Source organism: Macaca fascicularis, chromosome 3 (assembly GCF_037993035.2).
Source record: "Macaca fascicularis isolate 582-1 chromosome 3, T2T-MFA8v1.1".
In the NCBI taxonomy this organism is placed as follows: domain Eukaryota; kingdom Metazoa; phylum Chordata; class Mammalia; order Primates; family Cercopithecidae; genus Macaca; species Macaca fascicularis.
The window spans coordinates 4,821,749-4,827,748 of NC_088377.1; positions in this window are offsets into that span (position 1 = coordinate 4,821,749).

The following is a 6,000-nucleotide window of genomic DNA, read 5'->3' on the forward strand; positions in this document are numbered from 1 at the left end:
AAGGAGCCACACTGTGGTGAGGTCCCTGGATTTTTGTTTTGCATCATATATCCCAGATTTTGAGTTGAAGAAGCTGAGAACCTGGAAATGCAAATAAGCACCAAAAAAAAAAAAAAAAGGTCCCAACAAAAGCCTGCTCTCTCTAGCCAAAAGAACAGGAAAGGGGCAACCTAGAGGACAGAAAGTTTTTAGACAATAACTTCTCTGCTTCAACCAAACATTCCAGAATACACTGTGGTCAAATGTCTACCCATGCCAGCAAAGAAAGAGTGGGGAGCTTAGATTTCCACCCTCCTCAGGCTGTAATTAGGCATGTCAACCAACTCCTACTCCTCTAGCCATAATATATGTGTCAGAGAAGGCCAATTAGGGAGTCTGGACTTCTGCTCCCGCTGGGCAATAATGAGAAGCTCCTCGTCCACCTTGCTGGGGTGACGATAGGAGACCCAGGAGAGTCAGGACTTTCACCACCACCCAGGGTAACAAGGATACTCATCACCCTGTGATGTCATGAAGACCATATGGGGAATAGAAGTAAGGTCTCCTACCTCCCCCAGCTAGGGAGGTATCAGTAGAGGCCAAATGGGAAGCCAGAACTTCAACACCCATCCAGTAGTAATGAGGAACCCCTCTTTAGGGTGTCAACAAAGGCTGAGCAGGGAACCTGGACTTGTACCCTTGCCTGGTAGTAAGGTGGCAGTGCTGTGCCCTCTTCCCCTGCCAGAGTGATGTCAGATAAGCCAATTAATGAATGGATGCCAATCAATGAATGCCAACGCAAAGATGACAGCAGTGTTAGAATTATCCAACAAGTGTTGACAAACAGCCATCATAAAAATGCTTCAGTGAGCAATTACGAGCAGATTTGAAAAAATAAAATAGAAAGTAGAAAGTCTTAGCAAACAAATAGAAGGTAAAAAGAACAAAATAGAAAGTTTAGAATTGAAAAATTAAATAACCAAAATTAAAAACTCAGCAGACGGGCTTAATAGCAGAATGGAGGGGACAGAGGAAAGAATCAATAAACTGGAAAATGGAACAATAGAAATCATCGAATCTGAACAACAGAGAAAAACAAGCTGAACAAAAAATGAACACAGTTTGAGGGGCCTGTAGAACTGTCTATAAAGATCTAACAGAAACCCAGAAGTGGGACTGAGGGGTTAAAAAATAATCAAAGAAATAACAGCTGAAAACTTCTCAAACCTAGCAAAAGACATAAACCTACAGATTCAAGAACCTTAGCAAACTCCAAACAGAATAAACGCAAATAAAACTATACCAAGACATATTACAGTCAAATTTCTGAAAACTGAAGACAAAGAAGAGATCTTAAAGGGAATGAAAGAGAAACAATACCTTACCTATAGGGGAAAAAGCAATTCAAATGACAGCATATTTCTCATTGAACCAGAGAAGAAGACAGAAAGAATTAGCAAAACATTTTTTAATTTCCTGAAAGAAAAAAAAAAAAACAAAACCAACACTGGCCACCCAGAAATCAAGACATTCTCAGATAAAGAAAAACTAAGAAAATGTGTCTTTAGTAGACATAACCTAAAAGAATGATGAAATGAAATTATTTAAACATAAATAAAATGGTAAAAGAATGAAGCTTTGAACATCAAGAAGGACAGCACTTTGAGAGGCTGAGGCAGGAGGATTGCTTCAGCCCAGGAGTTTGAGATCAGCCTGGGCAACATAGTGAGGTCCCATGTCTACAAAAAATTTAAAAATTATCCAGATGTAGTGGCACATGCCTGTAGCACCAGGAGATAGAAGAACTCAATGATACTATTAATCAATAGGATCTAATCTATATATATATATATATATATATATATATATATATATATATATAACACTCCACCTGACAACAGAAGAATGCACATTCAAGTATCCATAAAACAGATACCATATTCTGGGCCACAAAGCAAACCTCAACAAACTCAAAAGAATTGAAATTGTACAGATTGCATTTATTTATTTATTTATTTACTTACTTACTTATTTATTTTTGAGACAGAGTCTCCCTCTGTCACCCAGGCTGGAGTGCAGGGGCATGATCTCAGCTCACTGCAACCTCTACCTCCTGGGCTCAAGTGATTCTCATGTCTCAGCCTCCTGAGTAGCTGGGATTACAGGTGTGCCATCATGTCTGGCTAATTCTTGTACTTTTAGTAGAGATGGGGTTTTGTCATGCTGGTCTCTAACTCCTGGCCTCAAGTGATCCTCCCACCTCAGCCTCCCAAAGTGCTAGGATTACATGTATGAGCCACCATGCCTGGCACCAGACTGTGTTTTCTGATAAAAGTGGAATCAAATTAGAAATCAGTAACAGGAAGATATAAGAAAAACTTCTGAACAGTTAGAATCCAAACAACATACTGTAAAATAATTTATGAGGCAAAGAGGGCATCTGAAGGGCAATACAAATACATTTACCTGAATGAAATTGAAAATAAAAATACATGAAAGTAAAAATATCAAAATTTGTGGGACACAACTAAAACAGTAAGAAGAGGGAAATTTATATCACTGAATTCATATACGTTGGAAATGAGGAAAATTCTCAAAGTGATAACTGAAACTCTTACCTCAAGAATGTAGAAAAAAGAGAGAAAAGTCAGAAAGGAAAGTGAATAGTAAATATAATCACAGAAATCAGTGAAACTGAAAAGAGAAAGCCAGTAGAGAAAATCAATGAAACACAAAGCTGGTTCTTGAAGCAATCAATAAATTTTTTTCTTTCTTTCTTTTTCTTTCCTGAGACGGAGTCTTGCTCTGTCTCCCAGGGTGGAGTGCAGTGTCACGGTCTCGGTTCACTGCAACCTCCGCCTCCCAAGTTCAAGCGATTCTCCTGCTTCAGCCTCCCAAGTAGCTGGGATTATAGGTGCCCACCACCACACCCAGCTCATTTTTGTATTTTTAGTAGAGATGGGGTTTTACCATGTTGGCTAGGCTGGTCTCAAACTCCTGACCTCAGGTAATCTGCCCACCTTGGCCTCCCAAAGTGTTGGGATTACAGGCGTGAGCCACCTTGCCTGGTCACAATAAATAAAATTGACATACCTCTAGCAAGATGAGCAAAGGAAAAACAGAGAAGATACAAATTACTGATATTAGGGATGGAGCAAGGGACATCACTACAGATCCCACAGGCATCCAAAGGACAATGAGGGAACACTACAAACAACTCTGCAATCATGCATTTGACAACTTAGATGAAATCAGCCAGTTCCTCACATGACACAAACTGCAACTCACTGAATATAAACAGACTATTTTAATAGTCTCATAGCTATTAAGAACATTGAATTTAGTTTTGAAAACTCAAAAGCAAAAAAAAACCCACCTAATTCTCCAGGCCCAGATGATATCACTGGAGAATTCTAGCAAACATTTAAAAAAATTAACACCAATTCTAGGCAATCTCCTTCAGAAAACAGAGGAGGAAGAAACACTTCTCAATTCATTTTATTTAGTTAGTATACCCTGATATCAAAATCAGACAAATATAATATTTTTTAAAAATACTATAGTTGATCACGGGCTGAGGCAAGAGGGTTGCTTGAACCCAGGAGTTGGAGGCCTTAGTGCACCATTTTCGTGCCTGTAAATAGCCACTGCACTCCAGCCTGGGCAACACAGCAAGACTACTGCACCGCAGACCAATGGCCCTCATGAGTATAAATACAGAAAACCCAAACAAAATGCTAGTAGATAGAGTTCAGAAATATATTTTTAAAATTATATACCACATTCAAGTGGGGTTTATTCCAGAGACGTTAAGGCTGGTTCGATATGTGAAAGTCAATCAATGTAATATACCATATTAACAGACTAAAGAGGAAAAAGTCACATGATCATGCCAACTGATACAGAAAAAGCACTTGACAAAATTCTATACCCATTCATGGTTAAAACACTCAGAAAAATAGGAATAGAGAAGTTCCACCTGATAAACGGCATCAACAAGAAATCTACAGTTAATAATATAATTAATGGTGAAAAACCAAATGCTTGCTCCTTAATATCAAAAATAATGCAAGGATGTTTGCTTTCACCACTCTTATTCAACATGGTGCTGGAATTTCTAGCCAGTGTGGTAAAGCAAGAAAAGGAAATAAATGGCAGACAGGTTGGAAAGGGAAAAAAAAGCAAAACTGTTTCTATTTTCAAATGACGTGATTGTCTACCTAAGAAATCCCAATCTGTCTACAAAAGCACTCCTGAAACAATAAGTGAGTTCAAGCAAGGTTGCAGGATACAAGATAAACATACATAAATAAATTTTATTTCTATGCTCTGTCAATGCACATATGGACACTAGAATTAAAAACATGATACCATTCGCAACTGCTCAAACAAAATTCAGTACTTAGGTGTAAACCTAACAAAACAGGTACAGGACTTGTATGCTAAAACCTACAAAATCCTGATAAAAGAAGTAAAAAAAAAGAACTAAAGAAAAAAGGAGGGAAATACTGTTTATAGACTGGAAGATTTAACATCATAAAGATATCGATGATTACCAAAATATGCATGTTTAAGGTAATTGTTATTAAAATCTCAGCAAAATTTTCTGTAGATATAAACAAGAGTAGTCTAAAATTTAAGGAAAAGGCCAAGGAATTAGAAGAGTTAAAACGATTTTGAAAAAGAAGAATAAAGGAGGAGAAATCAGTCTACCTGATATCAAGACTTATTTTATAGCTACAACAATCCAGACTGTTTGTTATTGGGAAGAGGACAGACACAAAGATCAATGGAACAGAATGGAAAACCCAGAATTACATCCACTCAAAAGTACAAAGCAAATCAGTGGAGGATGGAGGGCTTTTCCAGCAACAGCTGCTGACGCATTTGGGTATCCATGGGCAGAAAAAAAGAACCTGGACTTAAATTTTCTTATATAAAAGTTAACTCAAAATGCATCATAGATGTGAAATAACCTTTCAGCGAAAAAAAATATTAGGAGGAAATCTTTAGGATCCGGAGCCAAAGAGTTCCAAAAGCATGATCCATAAAATGAAAAAATTGATAAATGGGACTTCATCAAAATGCAAAGTGCTGACTCAGAAAGATCCTGTTAAGATGAAAAGATAAGTATTAATAATAGACCAGGAGAAAATATTTGCAAATCTCATGTCCAACAAAGGATTAGGATTCATAATGCCTGAAGAACTCTCAAAATTCTCAAATATTCTACATCTATGATGCATTTTTGAGTTAACTTTTGTACAAGAAAATTTAAGTCCAAGTTCTTTTTTTCTGCGCATGGATACCCAAATGCGTCAGCAGCGCTTGCTGGAAAAGCTGTCCATCCTCCACTGATTTGCTTTGTACCTTTGAGTGGGTGTGATTCTGGGTTTTCTATCCTGTGCCATTGGTCTTTGTGTCTGTCCTTTTGCCAATAGCAAACAGCCTATGCCAAGAGATAGCTGTGACTGTTGAAGTCTGGGCATTGTGGCTCACACCTGTAATCCCAGCATTTTGGGAGGCTGAGGCTGGAAGATTGCTTGAGCCCAGGAGTTCAAGACCAGCCTGAGCAACAGGGTGCAACCTCATCTCTATAAAAAATTTTAAAAATTAGCCAGGCATGGTGGTGCGCACCTGTAGTCTCAACCACTCAGGTGGCTGAGGTGGAAGGATCGCTTGAGCCTGGGAGGCAGAGGTTGCAGTGAGCTGTGATCGCACCACTGCACTTCAGCCTGGGTGACAGAGCGAGACCTTGTCTCAAACGAAAAAAATAAGGGAGAGAGACTGTTGTGGCTGTTGAGTGAAATTAAGATGTGGGTGGCTAAGTTACCTGGGAGCTGCCAAGAGAGGGATCGGAGGAGGAAGGTGTGCATGCATTCAGCAGCATTGCACCCTGAGATCACACCCCTCCTCTAACCTGCCGGCCCCCGGTTTTCACTGCTCATCTTTCCCCAGATGGCTTTACTCCTCCATGCTTCCTGTGCTGAACTGTTGTGTAGAAAGTTCTGCAAGGAAAAG